Genomic DNA, 19,100 nt, shown 5'->3' with positions numbered 1-19,100 from the left:
GTACTTTCTATTACTCAATTGTTGTCGTTATTGAGAGTGGGTGTAATGCTATGTAGAGTGAAACATTGTATGAAAGACGAGCTAAATCAACCAAAGCCATTTGATTTCGACGCTTAAGGGAGTTTGTCGTTAAATTGAGTGACGTTACATGGAGTTTACACTGTAATTTTTGTTTTTTTTTTAACACCAGTGAAAAAAACATTAGAACCTGTAACTATTACGTTTGATTCAACCGAAATTCCAAAATTTTTAATCAACAAAAACTGATTAAAATTGAAAATTAAAAAAAGTACAGTGGCTGTAAAATCTATCCGTACCTATCATACTTCTTATGTATAAAATAACGTTTTTTGTTTAATATAATTTCACTCGAAAAATCTAAATATTGGGGTGGTCGTTGAAAATTAAATTTTCTCAGGCGCCTCATAAAAAGCTTCTTTTTAGTGAAAAATTCGGGGGGAACTTGGTTTTTTCGTTTTAAGTAAAAAGAACACGTGCCGAAGGACGATCGAAGTTCATTTTTCGATACAATCGCGTATTTTTTCAAATATCTCATGAAATATGCAGATTAAAAGAAAAAATCATAGAAATAATTTTGAAGGAAATTAGATTCTTGACAAAAAAGGTTCAGTTCATTTTCTTTATAAAACGTGTATTTATGAAGACATTAAAAAAAACTTTTTTAGATCTTATCAATAGGTGGGCATTTTTAGGATAAGGAATGTTAAAAATAACGGTTTTTCTTAAATATAGACAACTTCATAACTCGTTATATATCAATTAATGCTTGTTACAGTTTCTGTATTCTTAGAAAAATGTTATTTTTATCATTTGGAATCCTTCAAACGCTCAATTCATCAGATCTAAAAAAAGTTTTTTTAAAATATCTTTATAAATACACAGTTCATAAAAAAAATGAACATGGCCTTTTTAATCAAGAATTTAATATCCTACAAAATTATCCCAATGATTTTTTTCTTTAATTTGCATATTTCATGAAATATTTGAAAAAAAAAACGCAATTGTATCGGAAAATGAACTTTGATCGTCTTTCGACACGTGTTCTTTTTACTTAAAACGAAACAACCATCAAATTCTCTACGTATTTTTTCACTAAAAAGAAGCTTTTTAAGGGGCGTCTGAGAATATTTAATGTTTAACAACCACCTTACTAAATATTGTATTTCACTCATAAAATATTTACTGTTTGAAAAATCTTGATATTTAAATAAAAGTAAAATTAGTAGACGTAAAGCAATTTTTGAACTTTTCAAATAAATAGGTTAATGAGATATGCCAATTGAAAAAAAAAGTTTCCTACAAAAACATTTAAAATTTTCATGTGCATATTTTTAATTTCTTTTTGTAATAAGAAGTTTTTCTTTTAAAAATATCGAAATATTAGTGGACAATGCTTTGAATTGAATTGAATTTAGTTGGTTTAACCGGCTACACAGCTTGTGTTAGCCATTGTACCCGGGCCCAGTAAGGACAATTTTATAGTTATCGGAGAGGATTGCGGTCCTGGTAATCATTGTTATTAGGCCTTGCTTTATTGCCAGTCCACGTAACAACGAACTTGCTAAGCCCACTGTCCTTCCAACAACCATTTGTAATTTGACTACTGTAGATACTATTGTTTGTGAGTTTATAGGTGGAGGAGACATAGTTTTTATTTCGGCGATTTCCCGCCCCGAGTCCAAGGAAACACGTTGCGGGACACAGCCGCTGTCAGCATTCCCCATTAGTTCAGAAAGAACCGGGACCTGGCGTTAGCTAAGCCCACCGTCGTTCTCCCGTCGCTATGAGTCCTACCCTTTAGCTACCGTGGCCATCTTACGTCGTATCCTTGTCATCGGGGGGTCTTGTCATCCGAAATTATGTCTCCTAAGAAGTTAATGTGGGTGTTATTATGGTCCATCCTTCAGAGCCCACTATGTAGGATAAGGCACTTATACAATGGAAGATGCCTGTTATCCAAGGGCAACGTTGGTGGTGGAGGACTCTCTCTATCACTGCTTTGACACGTTGGCTTACAACAAAGCTAGAGTTTCTGCGAATGTTTATGGGCCTCTGCCACCACCAATGCTCGGCCTATACAGGTGTTCCTCTTTGATAAGAAGCCCCACCCGCTAGCCTAGTCATAGAAGCAGCAGAGCCCTGCAGATTCGATCGAGTTTTTGTGTTCCGCTATCATTTTGTAATGAAGTCGGCGCCACTTCAATTCGGTCGGAAAATTGTCGGTATTCCACCACCAGGGAGCTGCCAATGTAATGCACATAAATAGTATTGTGAAAATAAAATTCATTGGTGCATGCCGGGATCGAACCTGGTCCTACGCTTTGGTAAGCAAGTACCTTGTTCGATAGGCTATTGCTAGCCCCTATTAGTGGACAAACTAAATATATATAATTTTGAAATAAAAAATAATTGGAAAAACATCAAACATTGGGGCTCAAATTTTTAAATCAATCTTAAGTATACTTTTTCGCATTTTTATCAAAAAATTGTCAATACTATGAGTACTTACAGCTGAATAACTACAATTAGCAATTTTACATTTGGCTTGGTCTACTGTGTATTCAAAAAAAAGATGCATTTGGCTTCGTTTTTTTCCTCTAATCTGATTTGTATCCATTTTTATAAAACTCGATGATAAAAGTACTGTAAGGAATGCTTGATCGAATAACACTGAGAACTAACTGTTGTATAAATCGAACAGAATTTGAGAAATTGAAATACTGAGACACTTGTAATTTTAGATGCTTCCAATAGAGGCAAATAAGAGCAACTAATGATTTGAATGAATGTTCTTTTGCATCCAAAAGTAAAGCAAGAAGTGGGGGTAGCCAAATTTTCAAGATCTAATTACAGTAGAGCCTCAAACACTTAAAAGAGGGGTGTTAATGACTTTTCAAAGGTATAAGAATTATTACCTGAATTTGAGTATTAACTAGGAATCTTTTTTGTTCGTGTCCTCGAAAATCGAAGAAATAAAACTGAAGATAAATTTACATGGAACTTTAGATTTACAATAAATAAATAAATCAACTTTATAATTTATAACTACTGAATTAGTTATTGTGATACAATAAACATTTCCGAATGAAGTAAAAGCAAATGAGTATACGATCTTGTTGTAGCATATTTATATGTTTGTTGAATTACTTTGTAAAAATATTAAAAACATCGTCCAGCATAAAATTATCAAATTTTGAACGAGAAGAATTAAAATAACTGAATATTGATGGCCAGAGCCACTTTTGCTAAAACATTACAACTGTTAAAAAAACGTCTGCTATCTGGTCTTAAAGTATTGACCCTAAATTTAAAACATGAATAACTTTTGTTAAAAAAAACCGCAGTAGAATATCACAAATGCTGATTGATAAATCGACGTTTCGTCTATTATTGTTAATGAAAATACGCGCTGTAAATACTTTGAACTGTTCTATCTATATATAAAGTAATAGGTTCCAATAATTTCAAAACAATAAATTTAATTAAAAAAAAAAAAAAAAATTCATATATACAGAGAACATGATATAGATAGATGACTATCCTCACACGTATATGTAGATCTTGGTATTTTATAACAAAAATAATTTTATTCTCTATGTAAGCTTAAGATTTGGAGAGGTCAATACTTGTCGTTAAAAGTTCATTATATTCAGATAGAATAGAACCTTTTATTTTCATAAGTACAATTGCAATTGTGTCATTTAAGTATGCTGATGCTTATCGTCTATGCATAACACCTCATTAAAATATAATAGAAGTCTTAAGTATTTTTGTTAGTGATAATGTTTATATTGTTAAACTGTATTACAATACTTGAAAATAAAGTTTTGTATTTTTTGGTAATGATCACCAGGGAGCATTGCTCCAGAATCAAATAAATAAACACATAAATGAATAAATCAGTTCAATACTTGACTATGTTTATACCCTGAGAAATCTGTTTATTTCATTCAAATAAATATATTTATTTGAATCTATTTAGAAGTATTTATTTGATATTGATAAACTTTATCTGGTTAAAAGTAATATTTCAGTGAATGAAATACTTTCAATTTTACTGAATATATTACGAAATACTACAAAAATTGGGATAAACAATTAATGTATTCAGTTTAATATAAATGAACCATTTCTTATTAAAATAAAAAGATTTAAAAAAAACGTGGGAAATAGGTTAGGAGATCTGCGAAATCCATGTCGATTATCAAAATGAGATTACGAATTAAATAATCGCCCCAAAAACAGATTCTCTGTAAATGGTTGCGCCAAGTACACGTTCAACATTGATCTCAGGTTGCATAATAAATAATACTTTCACAAAAAAAGGCTGAAATCATAAAACACCAAGTAACTGAGATTTTTAATAATTAAAAAAAAAAAATTTTTTTAAATAAAAATGAAAAAAAAAATACTTGAACGTACTTGGTGTGCGCTGTTAAACTCAATTTTAAAAATTATTTAAGAGTAAGATATAAGAGTAAGATATTTAAAACATATCACATGACTGAATAATTTTTTGCATTTACGCACACCAAGTACGTTCAAGTATTTTTTTTTTCATTTTTATTTAAAAAAAATTTTTTTTTTAATTATTAAAAATCTCAGTTACTTGGTGTTTTATGATTTCAGCCTTTTTTGTGAAAGTATTATTTATTATGCAACCTGAGATCAATGTTGAACGTGTACTTGGCGCAACCATTTACAGAGAATCTGTTTTTGGGGCGATTTCAAATTTTTTTGTAACAGATAATTTTTATTGATTTTACTACTCTTTCGATGATTTATTATTATTTGTATCTATATTGTTAGACAAGTCAAGAAATTATTTTTAACGTTAAATTTTGGCGCGCCACCCAATTTGCGGTAATGCTGCCCCCTGGGCCGAGTTTGACAAAAACGGAACCCCATTGTCGTCAAAAACAGAAAAGTCCGAAGTTAACGGAAATGTGACAAAAATTCAAGGAAACTTTTGTAAACTTTTGCCAAAGCAAACTGTGCTATTAGGGTAGTAAACTTAATTGCTTAAAATATAACCACGACATAAGTGTAAATTGACAGAATAATAACCGCAAATTATACTCTAACCCTAATAGCACAGTTTGCTTGAACAAAAGTTTACTGTACGAAAGTTTCGTTGAATTTTTCTTCAAATTTCTGTCAACTTCAGACTTTTCCATTTTTTACGACAAGTTGTATGCAATTTACTATTGAATTTGAGGTAAATTTACTGCCAGAATTAGAATGCAAATTCACATCAAAAGTTGACTAGAACAAAGTTGTCCTTAATTTTCAGGCAAATTTTATGTCAATTTATCGTTAATTTGATTTGAAAAATTGCTAAGTATATTTTTACGCTCAAATTGTAGACAATTTTACCTTAAAATTGAAAAAAAATTAACCGCAAATTTCTATTTTCAACTTTTGCTGTGAAATTGTCTGCAAATTCGGGCAGCAGATTTCAGGTAATTTCAACATCAAATTACCGTCAATTTCAATGCAAAGTGGCTATTAGGGAACTTTTGCTGGCATTTTGCCGTTTAATACCAGCCGTAAATTTCGAGTGAGCTGAATTTCTAATTTAACATCAATTTGCAGATAAAGAGGTTATTAAAATAGTTCAAGTCGTACTCATATTGTTGTCAAACTTAAATATATTTCATCAGATTTCTGTACAATTTGATAGCAAATATATGTCAACTTGTTGTTCGGTTGTTTTTCTATTTACGATATGACAGAAACTTACGGTCAGAATTCGACGTAAAGTTGACTGCCAAGAGCTGATGCTTTTCTCATAGTTGACACCAACTTTCCTGCAACTTTCCCCAATCAAATAGCCAGGATTTCTGAGCAAGAAATTACTTATATTTTGCCGCCTAATCATAGAAGTAGATTTCCGTCGTTAAATTTTACGTTAATAATAATATGCGGGGAAAATGGTTACTGAAGCAGATAACCAAATTTTTTGAGTAAACTTTTGCTCACTGGAAGTTTTCTTTCATTTGACGACAAATTGTTGCCAATTATAAGTAAGATAAATTTCAATAATTATCAACTGCCACTTTTGGAAGGTAAGTTTATGGGAGGAGTAGCCTGAAAGTTACGAGAAAGTTACCGAAAAACAACAATTGTTTTCAATTTGACAGGAAGTCGTTCAAAAGTTATGATTAACTAATTAAACAACAATTCTCTACAGTCAATAATACGTCAATTTCTGGCAGTTGTATCCCTGATAGCAAAGTTGGCCGCAACTTGTCAACAACCTACTGCCGCAACCTGTTGCCAAGTTGACCACAAAAGTTGGCATTTCCATAAGTTGACGGCAACTTTCCGAGAAACTTGTTGACAACTTTCAGCTTGTGTAACTGTTGCCGACAACTTGTCTACAAGTTGCTCAGAAACTTGGTGACAGGTTGCGGCAGTAGATTGTCGCCAAGTTTCTGAGCAACTTGTAGTCAACAGTTACACGAGCTGAAAGTTGTCGACAACTTGTCGTCAAGTTGGTCGCAACTCAGATACACTAACTTTTTGATCGGAAACTCTGGCTATCAGGGATTTCACTCAATCAAAATAACTTTATTTCTTCAGATTCTTTTCCACAACTTTCCATCAACACTTCCTATCAATTTCATATTGTAGTCGAAAGTTGAAATATCTTATATAATTGGCAACAGCTTGTCGTCAAGTTAATGATAATTTTTGCTGAACAAACATTGACTCGGCAAACCTGACTACCCAAATAGCCATTTTAGCTTGAAATTGACGGTAATTTAGTGTTGAAATTACCTGAATTTTAATGCCCAAATTTGCTGACAATTTGACAGCAAAACTTGAAAATAAAAATTTACGGTTAATTTTGCTTCAATTTAAAGGAAACTTTTTACAAAAAAAAAGTCGTAATGTTCATTTTAACTATTTTAGAAGGTAAGGGAATTTATACATAAAATTGTCTATAATTTAACGGTAAAAAAATACTTAACAATCTTTCAAGTCAAATTAACAATAAATTGACATAAAATTTGCCTGAAAATTGACGACAACTTTTTTCTAGTCAAACTTTTAAAGTAAATTTGCATTCTAATTCGGGTAGTAAATTTACGTCAAATTAAATAGCAAGTTGCATTCAAATTGTCATAAAAAATAGAAACGTCCAAATTTGACGGAAATTTGACGAACAATTCAACGAAATTTTTGTAAGCAAACTTTTAATAAAGCAAATTGTGCTATTGTGGTATCTAAGTATATATATACAATCAGCGGCGGGTATTCATACCGTACCCGGTTACAAGCGTGCCTTGCAGATCTCTACTATTATCACTCTACCAACATACAACTCTCTTAAATAGATTTCTATGCGAAAATATCAATACTAAATATATTTATGTTGCAAAATAATTCTCTGTAAAATTATCTCTATGTAAACTTATTCTATTAAGTATAAATATATGCGAAAATAATTCATGTCCAAAATATCTCTATATTATATATCTCTATGAAAATTAAGTCTCTACAAAATTTACTATAATATGACAGAATTAGGTGTTAACATATTTATATTATGGAATTTCTCCATAACTATACAACTCTCCTTAATATTTCTCTATTCTGCATATCTCTATGACACAACAATTCTATGAAAAAATTTTTCTATTTAAAAATTTTTCTATGTTGACAAAAGTCAGTTTCATAAGATCTCTCAGCAAAAAAAAAACTAAGTTTTACGAATGATTTTGTGTCTTACCACCAGCAATCGCGTGGCGCTACCATAAAATTCCAACAACAATACAATAATAATGATAATGATTTAAGTAATTATAATTTTTTCTTAAATTTGAATCCTGACTTTGTCAGTATTTTATTATAATTTCATTTGAATCCTGACTTTGTCAATATTTTATTATAATTTCAAATTTAATGACATTTAAAAAGAAAAAATTATAATTACTTAAATCATTATCATTATTATTGTATTGTTGTTGGAATTTTATGGTAGCGCCACGCGATTGCTGGTGGTAAGACACAAAATCATTCGTAAAACTTAGTTTTTTTTTTGCTGAGAGATCTTATGAAACTGACTTTTGTCAACATAGAAAAATTTTTAAATAGAAAAATTTTTTCATAGAATTGTTGTGTCATAGAGATATGCAGAATAGAGAAATATTAAGGAGAGTTGTATAGTTATGGAGAAATTCCATAATATAAATATGTTAACACCTAATTCTGTCATATTATAGTAAATTTTGTAGAGACTTAATTTTCATAGAGATAAATAATATAGAGATATTTTGGACATGAATTATTTTCGCATATATTTATACTTAATAGAATAAGTTTACATAGAGATAATTTTACAGAGAATTATTTTGCAACATAAATATATTTAGTATTGATATTTTCGCATAGAAATCTATTTAAGAGAGTTGTATGTTGGTAGAGTGATAATAGTAGAGATCTGCAAGGCACGCTTGTAACCGGGTACGGTATGAATACCCGCCGCTGATTGTATATATATATATATATATATATATATTAGACTGGGCCAAAAAAATCGACTATTTCTTTTTTTTAACGATACTGTGGAAATATTATTTGGGATGACAAAAAAAAATTATTGTGAAAATTTGAGCCCTTAATTTTGATATTAAGAGGTGTATCATCGCAATTTTTTATTTTTTTTTAATGAGCGGGTTTTTGTCTCATAACTCTCAAACCATCGAGATAAACGAAATTGACTCAGATACATTTTTTGAAGAAAATTTAATGCTCTACAAAAAAGATTTGATTGAAATTTTTTGTCAGATGAACCGTTTCCTTATAATCATGCTTTGAACATTGGTATGATTTTAAAATTTGATTGTTCAACTTTGGAATTTTGTAATTCATGTAAAAATAAGATTCCGGAAAAAGACAATGATGATTCTTGAAGAAAATTGAATGCTCTACAAAAAAAGTCTCTTAACAATTTTCGCTAAATTCACTCCTTCAAAAGTTATTCAAGGTTGAAGTTATGTAAAACGACTTCAATAATCTTGAATAACTTTTGAAGGAGTGAATTTAGCGAAAATTGTTAAGAGACTTTTTTTGTAGAGCATTCAATTTCCTTCAAGAATAATCATTGTCTTTTTCCGGAATCTTATTTTTACATGAATTACAAAATTCCAAAGTTGAACAATCAAATTTTAAAATCATACCAACGTTCAAAGCATGATTGTAAGGAAACAGTTCATCTGACGAAAAATTTCAATCAGACCTTTTTTGTAGAGCATCAAATTTCCTTCAAAAAATGTATCTGAGTCGATTTCGTTTATCTCGATGGATTGAGAGTTATGAGACAAAAACCCGCTTATTCAAAAAAAATCGAAAATTGCGATGATACACCTCTTAATATCAAAATTAAGGGCTCAAATTTTCACAATAATTTTTTTTTGTCATCCCAAATAATATTTATACAGTATCGTTAAAAAAAAAAAAATAGTCGATTTTTTTGGCCCAGTCTAATATATATATATATATGTCGGAGATAAAATAATACTTAGGTTTTTCCTGAGACTCGGGAAAGTCCCAACTATATTGAGTTCGTTTTTAGACAATAAAAACTTAGTAAAAATATTTTACAATTTAATCCGCTTAAGATTTTGTTAGTTTTCATATTTACGTTTATGATGGTAGACTTAAGTCGAAGGAGCCCGTCTGGGCATCCAACGTAGACACGATCGAGAGATAGCAATATTTTCGGTATAATGAGTTTTCAAACATACGGAAGTAATTGTACGAGTTTGTAAAAATTACCTGAGATATAGTTTTGGTCGATTCAGGGACTCAAGAATATTGGGTACAGAGAGTTAGTTCTAATTGAGCAAAGGAACGGACGACATTGCTATCCGACCGATCGTGTATTCGTTTCGATTTTAATTTTACCTCCGTATACATTTTACAACAGTAACTAGAATATTTTCAATAGTTGTTATTCTATAGTGAACTAATCGCTTGTAATAATTTGTGTATTTAATATTGTGTAATATTTGATATTTTGTAATCTTTGATATTTTCTCGGATACTTTAATATTGTGTAGTTGTCCGATACTGATATTATTGCTTGCAATCTTATTGTTTAGTGTATACGATATTTGTGAGTAGTAATTACCTGTGTGTGTTCGTTAAATTGTTTAATAAATAAGATGAGTGGCAAAGATAACGGCGTAGACCCGAGTCTCATTAATACCTCAACGGGTAATTCGACATCAGAAGTGGGATCTGAATCGTGAACAGGAATTGTTGCGGAACAGTTTTATCTTCTTTTAGAAATTCAAAATCGGGATCCTGTAAAATTAATCTCGGTACTCGATAATGAATACGTGTTTAGCTAAATATTTGTTGAAAGGTATTGCGCTCATCAGTCAATATTTAGCTGTATATTTGAATGGTATTTTGACATCATTTACACCGAAATAAAAATCGTGTTTCGAAGAAGTCGCCGTTTCAATTGTGCTCGTTTATGTTTTAAGTATAGCATGCGTGGTCATATTGCTTAAAAGTGTTCATCTCCAATGGGAAAGGAGAATACTAACGTGTGAATAGTTGCACTGGGGCAGCTCTATCAGAATCTTTAAGACAATTTGGTGAGTCGTTTTCATTTTGTTTCGATTCTTGGACAGATTGTTCATTAATTAAAAGAGAGCATTGTTATTTGAATCTCATGCAGGGAAGAGAGAACATAAATTAATAATTTTAAAGGTGATAGAAACCGCTATTGGAAATTGTACGATACAAATTTTATTTACTGTAATTATCAATGGCAATATAGTAGAGATTTTTTTTCCATCTTGTGTAAGATGTTTATTTAAAGTGCCACGTCATGATTGGTCGTAAAATTCTTAATCAAAGATTTGACATTACCATTATTGTAGATCACTTTGCCATTTTTTTAAGAATCATTTTCAATAATTAATTTAATCAGAATTAAATGATAAAAACGATTTAAATAACGTAGATAAAGATGTAACTGGTGATTTCAAAATAACCGAATACTTATGAATACTTGAAATACGTACATTGAAAAAAAAAAAAAAAAAAAAAGAAGGAGAATCAAAATCTCTTGAAACAAATTTGGGTTCTTTTTCGATTAAGAAAATTGTTCTGAATGAAATCTTGCAATTGTTGCACCAGAGGTATATTGGATTGAAAATTTTAATAGCATCATTTATTGTGCTGGATTTTGCTTTAATTTTTTTCAAATATTCATTTCTTGAGATCCCTGTTCATTATCTCGGGTACGAGATTAAAGCCGGTGAAGTCCGACCAAATCTTTGAAAATTTTAACGCTAACAGAGCTACCTGCATCCCAGCGTCTCAGTCAGCTGAGACAATTTACAGGCCTTTTGTCTTATTTCTGTAAATTTATACCTGAATTTTTATAAGTATTGAAGTCCTTTATACTACATTTATTTATGATATTCAATTCGAATTTTTCGATAGCATTGTACATAGATGCTAGTTTCGATAGTTATGGTGCAATTGTTATTAAAAAAAAAAAAAATAAATAAATAAAAAAATAAAAAAAAAAAAAAAAAAAAAAACAATGAATTATATAAATTGGGAAACGACAAGTATTATGGTGATAAAGTGAGCACCAAATGTTTTCATTCTGAATAGTGATTCTTTAATTTATATTTGAAACGTGAATAACTTTGGGATAAAGATTAAAGTTTGTTGTCTGTGCATGAAGTATTGATATTTGAATTTAAAAAAAAATAAATAAATAAAACATAATAATAATGATAATAACAATCGTAACTTGAACATTGAGAAAAATTTGTAACGCGTACTATGAAATTGATTATTTGGAATGCTGGAATTCTCTATGTTGGCAGCCGGGTTCCGGTTTGTGATTGTAAATACTGATTTTCAAATATTATTTTCTGGGATACCCGAAAAGTAGATACAGCAAGTACTATCAGAGCCTTGAACCGCGCTGTATCCTCGTTTGGTCCATCCGCTCGTGTAATGGCAGACTAAGGTAGAAGTTTTATAGGCAAAGAGTTCAAAGATTTTTGTACCTCTCAAAATATTAAATTACATTTAATAGTAATGAGTGCCAGTAGGGCCAACGGTCAGGTTTATCGAGTAACGGGTACTCTTAAAATATGTTTATGACAGTTGAAAGAAAATGAACACTCATAGCAGGCGATCATAGTTGAGGTTCAATTAGCGATAAACTGAATTACTAATCGTGTTACTGAGGCTTGTTCGTTCGAATTATTAATTAGTAAAGTAGCAAGACTGTTTTGAATAATGACTGATGATAACGAAAAATAAATTGTAATCTCTAGAGTAAGACAACGTGCGGTAGATAATATGGAATTAAATGCAAAATATGACAAAGCTAGATATGTCAAGACTAAAGCTAAAGTAGTTAGATTTAATACGGGAGACTTTGTTTTGCTTAAAAATGAAGAGAAAAATCAAACAAAATTAGATCTGAAGTTCAGGGGTCCATTCGTGATAACTAAAATTCTTGATGGCGATAGATACAGCTTGAGATCTTTGAGTAGTAAACGAACGTATAAATATGCTCGTGACAAAGTGAGAAAATGCCTGAAAGTCATATTCCCAGGGAGCTAGACGTGTGTGATGTTGATAATAATGTAGAAGGTGTTGAAAAAGACACTAATGGCATTGATAATAATGTGGAAGGTGTTGAAAAAGACACTAATGGCATTAATTATAATGTGGAAGGTGTTGAAAAAGACACTAATGGCATTAATTATAATGTGGAAGGTGTTGAAAAAGACACTAATGGCATTGATAATAATGTGGAAGGTGTTGAAAAAGACACTAGTTCTATCGATAACAATGAAGAAGGTGTTGAAAGAGACACTGATTGTTTCGATAGTGATGAGGAATGTTAAGTCTGGCTATACGCGTTGGGCTGTCATCGGCACTGCATTACCTGTGTGGCTTGCTGAAGGTGTGCGATGGGCAGCAGGCGGTATAGTGCAGGCTAGGTGTCGTCATACACCTGTTATCAGACCATGTTACATGCGTTGAGTCGCGGTGTCACTGCATTACCTGTGTGGCTCGCTGAAGGTGCATTGCGAGCTCAACGATGGGACAGAAGTAAGACAATGTTGAGATAATACACGTACTTGCACTGAGGGAATCTGACAGGCTTATTAACTCTAAGGTTTAGTAAATTGTAAAATGAATAGGAAAAAATAACTAAAATCATAATAAACGCTATCAAGAATGTTTGGGGTTACACTGGATCTCCGAATTGAATTAAGTTGAGTAGTATTAAATCGAACATAATAGAATTGAAAAAAAAAAAGAAAAATTAAGTTAAAAAAAAAAAAAGAGGACATCGACACGCCAGTTAACAACCGAAATAATTTTTGAGATGCACCCGAGGACGTGTGCTTGTCAGGATGGCCGTGTCGGAGATAAAATAATACTTGGGTTTTTCCTGAGACTCGGGAAAGTCCCAACTATATTGAGTTCGTTTTTAGACAATAAAAACTTAGTAAAAATATTTTACAATTTAATCCGCTTAAGATTTTGTTAGTTTTCATATTTACGTTTATGATGGTAGACTTAAGTCGAAGGAGCCCGTCTGGGCATCCAACGTAGACACGATCGAGAGATAGCAATATTTTCGGTATAATGAGTTTTCAAACATATGGAAGTAATTGTACGAGTTTGTAAAAATTACCTGAGATATAGTTTTGGTCGATTCAGGGACTCAAGAATATTGGGTACAGAGAGTTAGTTCTAATTGAGCAAAGGAACGGACGACATTGCTATCCGACCGATCGTGTATTCGTTTCGATTTTAATTTTACCGCCGTATACATTTTACAACAGTAACTAGAATATTTTCAATAGTTGATATTCTATAGTGAACTAATCGCTTGTAATAATTTGTGTATTTAATATTGTGTAATATTTGATATTTTGTAATCTTTGATATTTTCTCGGATACTTTATATTGTGTAGTTGTCCGATACTGATATTATTGCTTGCAATCTTATTGTTTAGTGTATACGATATTTGTGAGTAGTAATTACCTGTGTGTGTTCGTTAAATTGTTTAATAAATAAGATGAGTGGCAAAGATAACGGCGTAGACCCGAGTCTCATTAATACCTCAACGGGTAATTCGACACATATATATATATATATATATATCTATATATATATATATATATATATATATATATATATATATATATCTATATATATATATATATATATATATATATATATATCTATATATATATATATATATATATATATATATATATATATATATATATATATATATATATATATATATATATATTTATAAGGTTTCCAATAAGATACTATAGAAATTTAATTTTGTTAAGTTGCTAACCTGAAGAGATTTCTATTTAAAAAAATTCGAGTTAGCTACTTTCATTGCATATTAAATCACTTTATTTAAAGTCATAAAACTTCCCGGTGGAGGCGAACCTCCACCGAGTACAGCAAGTATTTTTTTTTCCATATAAACTAGTTTTAAAAAAAATATACAAAAAATACTTATAAAAAAAACAATAAATAATTAATTCGTGTGGCGGGAGTCACAATGAATAAAATATAAATAAATTAGCATATAGCAGTCAATAGAACAATTACAATGTCATATTATCATACCCGCAGTGATGCAATCACAGAGTATATAGAAAAGAAGCAATTTACATAAGGTATAGTCAATAATTAATATTTACGTCACCCCTTTCCCCATATGACAATGGTCCAGCATTGCATATGGCGAAAGGGGTGAGTTTAGTCACAAAATAATAGTAATAAATGATTTATAATTTTATATATACATCGTAGTTAATAAATAGATAAATATAGTTTTAGGGATGTATATTTGTAAATAAATAATTATGTTTTTTTTTTTTTTTTTTTATATTTTATAGCGCGTAGCAACGACGACAATGACAGCAAACGTCGAGTGCAGTAGCTAGTAAGCGAGTGTAAATGACTAGATAAATTGAGGTGGCGGCGATCGCAGTGGTGGAGGCGTTAGAAAGGACGACAGTGGTCCATAGGTCAGGTCCGCGTCAGGGCGGACGCACGAAGCATCCTCGTTTGGCGCCACGGTACCGACATATTGTCTTTGGCCAGACACATGCTCCACATATATATCTCTCGCCCAGCGGATGGTCTCCGACACAATGAGTCGTCTCATCAGACGAGCATAGTATGATGAGATACTAAGCGCCCTCAGAACCGGCTCATTGTTAGGGTCCCACCCACCTAGAGAGCCGACGACGATCGCGTCAGTACGCACCTGATACCCCTGTGCCTTTAATGCAGTTGCGAGCTCATGATACGCATCAATCTTGGATTGACGCGCATCATCAAAAGCAACGCACTGGTTCTCAAAGGCCACAGTGACATCTACAATGAGCACCGACTTGGCCCGTTCATCCCTAACAACAATGTCAGGTCTGAGACGTGCCAGATCCCCATCAACTCCCTGAACGCGCTTGTTGACGCGCATCTCTCCCGCCACCCTCGAGGCTTGTGATATCCTGTTTAGGATTGCGTTATGCCTTAACTGGTATGCCGCTGAATGCGTCATACAGTGATTCAGGACATGGGGAAGGGATTCCAGGCTATATCCGCACACTCTGCAGCGCTTATCTCGCTGCCCCCAACGAATTGCTCCATTAAGAGGCAAGACGTCCAGGCGCGCGCGATGGATAAAACGCCACTCTGCGAAACGGATATATTTACCATCCCGCAAACAGAGATTACTCTCACGATTGCGGGCAGTGACCTGCCATACCTTTCCCTGGTCCTTCTTCACCGTAAGGGTCTCAAAATAAAATTGTTGGGCCGCCTTTCTTAGGCGCCATATAACTTGCGAACGTGAGCCGGGCCCAATTAAAGCATAACGCCCCTCAACGTCCTTGCACTTAAGTGCGAGCTCTTGATTAACTTCACTCCATTCCCACGATAGGCCAAACCGACTAGATTGACGCCTTGTAGCAATCCGAACCCTCGACCATAGACTGGGGTCACCTTGGTTCCGCGCGAACGGTCCTTCCAGTGAACCCGAGAGATACTGTGCAATTTCTTGCATCGAAGGTTGGTGAATTGTTCGCCTCTGGACCGCTTGCTCGAGTGAGGACTTCGCGATTTCCGCCACTTCAAGGTCTTTACAGGATAGCATCCTAGAAGCCTGAGCGATGACAGAAATGTCCGCTAGGTCCGCAAGCGGGAGGATACCACCTCCACCCTTCCAAGGTTGCAAGTACACAACTTCGGCACTTGCGCGCTGTGGAAGGTGCATCCAGCCCTTCACCAACTTTCTCAGCACTTTATCAGCCATGATCAACGGTTGCTTGTCGACCTTTCCTCCCCGCAAGATATAATCAACCCGCGGCATAATAAACGTCCGAAGAGCGTCTATTTTTTGCCACGGGGCAAGAAGAGACCGGTCGATGGATCTAGCATCAGCTAGCATTTCACCTATCGTAGCAATGGGGGTCTGATTAATGTTGAAGCCCACCGGGACGCCCAGGTAATCATAAGCCTCTCCCTCTACCAATGACTTCAGTTGCCCACCGTCAATGTTGAACTTGGTGTCAAGTACACTGCGCTTGTTACCCTTGCCGGAGACGTGCAAGGTAACACATTTCGAGGCGTTGAACTTAATGCCAACCCTTTTAGCGGCAACACTGACAGTCAGCAACATCTGCTCCATATCCTCCACACTATCAGCAACAAAGCAATAGTCGTCGGCATACGCTCGTGAAGCGACCCGCTTAGTATTTAGCATGTAGCCCCGATTAAGTTCTTCTACCGCTCGAAGAACAGAATCAGTGCCCACATTAAATACAATCGGACTAGCCGGACAACCTTGCTTAGTTCCTCTCATGAGAAGAACAGGATCAGTAAAGCCCTCGCTGGTGCGAACCCTCGTCGTGCACCCAGTATAGAAACTCTTTATCAGGTCTTGAAACACCGCAGGTGCTCCAATCCCTTCAATAGCATCGTATATCACCTCGTGTGGGATGGAACCAAAAGCATTGGAGGCATCCAGACACGCGATGATAACATCCTTTCCCTCACGCGCTCCATCCGTCAGGACTTCCTGAATAACGTAGTTGTGCTCCAGGCACCCCTCGTACCTCAAGAAACCCTTCTGAGATGAAGTTAGCCTACTCCCATTGACAACGAAGTTCGTCAAGCGATCAGCAATCAAGGCGGCAAAGAGCTTATAGATGGTATTGCCCATCGCGAGAGGTCGCCAGTTCGACAGGTCGTTTCGGTCTCCTTTCTTGTAAATTAATACAGTGTTGGAGACTTTCCACGACACTGGTATGGCCCCTAGACGGAAGCACGCATTGTATATGGCGGTGAGCAGTCCGGAACCAGGATCTGCCTTCTTCAGGTCACTGTACTTCAAACCGTCGGGGCCAGGTGCAGTGTCCTGCATCCTAGCTAACCTCCGGCTGACCTCAGTGGCCGTCAGAGAGGCGATCAAGGCCCCAGCCAACTCATCGCCCTCGTCTAGTGGCCATACTTGCCTTGCTGGCAACTCCTCATTGAAGGGGGAATCGTCGGAGTACAATGTTCGGAAGTACTTGAGGACATCATCCTTAGGCACCTGGCAAAAGGGTGATGGACCCTCAAGCACCTCCTGCATTGCTTTCCTCCGATTCTCCCTATACAATTTTTGAATACGGGTGGCAGAGCGAATTCTACCACCGTCACCCTGGTCTTGTGGGCCTTCGCGATTATTATTGCCTCCTTGATTGCGGCTCACCGTTCGTCCTCCAGGTTGCCCCCGATATGAAGTCAGCTGAAAGGCGAAAATTAGACAAAAATCGGAATTTTTCTCTGTGGATCCCTAAATCGGCGCAAGAGAAATTTTTTTAAAATTGTTTTTTTATCAGATCATAAAATTACGAAAATTATGAGTAAATTCGATAGAAAACAGATAATTATTAATAAATAAATAGATAAAATATAACAATATGCTATATTTATTGATAATTATCAATTTAAAATCATTGAAAATACGAGTGAGGTTAAACAGGCCTCTGACTCGGGAATAGAGACACACAGTCGCCTCGCGCCGTCCATGTACACGAACACATATTATGTGTTTGAACGTGTACTTGGCGCGAGACACTGCCGTGTCTCCGGATAAATGATAAATTTACGAAGAAAATAAAATCAAAGGAAAATATATTACCTGCAATGCGAACGTTGTAGATTGATGATGATTTTCCCTTCTTTGATATAATCGTAATTTATGTACAAACGAGTGTGATACATTAAATGTGGTTGCGACTTTTCGAGTATTCCATTGACGCGGTACAAAAGTTAAAATTTTTATTTTTTCCTTAAAGCTTGATGCATTAAAAATACACTCTCTTATATAATCTACAAATGGGCTGGTTTGTTCTTAAGTATTTTCACTCATGTTTATGTTGAATTGAATTTTCCTTCTCAGAATCGTTATCACTTTAGCCGAAAAATCAATTGTAGATACGTTAATTGCAATTTTTAATGGACACAGTATGTACAAAAACAAAACGGTTTGTTGCAAAACGTTTACATAAACTTAGATATTAACAGCTCACGTTTACAGACATGTATCCTGTTCAAGTACTTAACTCATACTATACATATAACTTCAACGTAGAACCTATCTTCATTATCGCCTTTCCTGAAATAGCACGGGACATCTTTGTTGCTCTTGTCCTTTCACATAAACTTTTGTGAACAGATTTTTTAGTAGCTTTCTTTTCAATTTCGAAATAGTGGGGGAACTATGCTTTTACTACCTGAGCTACAGGCCTTTGCTTACTTCCCCAGCGAAATCGTATTTGAATATGATTCCAATCAGTTCTCCGTATAATCATAAAAACTTACAAAAATTATACTCTACCACACAAATAACTCGTATTGGAACCATTCGTACCGAAATTATACCAAGAAAAAAAAAATTTTTTAGATATTTAAACTTGATTCAGACTTGCTTCGCCTTATTTTCTTATGAAGTTATCGAATTGCCGACGATTTTTTGATAGGATCT

This window comes from Microplitis mediator, chromosome 6, assembly GCF_029852145.1.
Source record: "Microplitis mediator isolate UGA2020A chromosome 6, iyMicMedi2.1, whole genome shotgun sequence".
In the NCBI taxonomy this organism is placed as follows: Eukaryota; Metazoa; Arthropoda; class Insecta; order Hymenoptera; family Braconidae; genus Microplitis; species Microplitis mediator.
The sequence above is the reverse complement of the archived record's forward strand: the minus strand, read 5'-3'. Positions refer to the sequence as shown.